The sequence below is a fragment of the Salvelinus sp. IW2-2015 genome, unplaced genomic scaffold, assembly GCF_002910315.2.
Source record: "Salvelinus sp. IW2-2015 unplaced genomic scaffold, ASM291031v2 Un_scaffold1831, whole genome shotgun sequence".
In the NCBI taxonomy this organism is placed as follows: Eukaryota; Metazoa; Chordata; class Actinopteri; order Salmoniformes; family Salmonidae; genus Salvelinus; species Salvelinus sp. IW2-2015.
In genome coordinates this window covers 162,848-163,839 of record NW_019943202.1, presented here as the reverse complement: position 1 = coordinate 163,839, position 992 = coordinate 162,848, and positions in this window count along the sequence as shown.

The following is a 992-nucleotide window of genomic DNA, read 5'->3' as shown; positions in this document are numbered from 1 at the left end:
AGAGGGAAGGGTAGAGAGAGAGGGGAGAGGGGAAGAAAGAGTTAAAAAGAGAAAGAGAGGGAGACAAAAAAGGGATTAATTAATATTCTCTCTCAAACAAACAGACAGAGACTGAGCCTCACTGACAATGCCCGATCGCACCAACAGACCCCAACTTGAACCTCGTCCCACACTGATAAACAACCCCTTAATAAACATCAACAAACATAAACAAACAAACAAATGCTCTAATCTAAAGTGAAGCCTTAAGCACTCCCTTCAAAAGTGCAGACTGGTCAGTGTTTTCTTTCCCCGGCCGCTCTGACAGGTCAGAATGATTGGCAACACCCGAAGTGACCCATCACATCTATAACCTTGTTASAGCATTACTGTGCTGCTCTGTGTCTGTGCCTGTATCTGTGGTAATAAATAMATGGGGAGGGGKGGCTATTTATGTAAGATTTTCTCTTATGGCRTCATGCTCTCTTAGCATCTCTGTCYCCAAAATGTGTGAGCTGTTGGTTATAAAAGTGTCCATAAGCCAAAATATGCATATATTTATTGCTGTGGTCTACCGCCCCCCAAGTCACTTCGGCGGAGGCTGTTGGTATTATTTCTGATTATTTAAAATCCTTTCTGCTATCTGACCTGGTTGTGTTAGGAGATCTAAATCTTGATTGGCTTATGCCTCAGATCAGTTTAACTATATCTGTCTTGAGTTCAACTTGTCTCAGCTGATAACGAAACCCACTCGGATGAATGTAAAAAACGTAGCAAACTCCTCATAGATTGACCCTATCTTAACTAACCGTCCCCATAAGTATTTGCCTAGTGGTGTTTTTGCAAATTATATATCGAGGACCACTGTCCTATTGCTTGAATTAGAGATACCAAATAGAAAAACTCTGACCCCTCGTATAATTGTGAAGAGAAAAGTAAAAATGTTTCCTTCATGATTTATATTGTTCAGAGCTTTTTAATACTAGCTGCACACCAGACCCTGTTTTGGCACT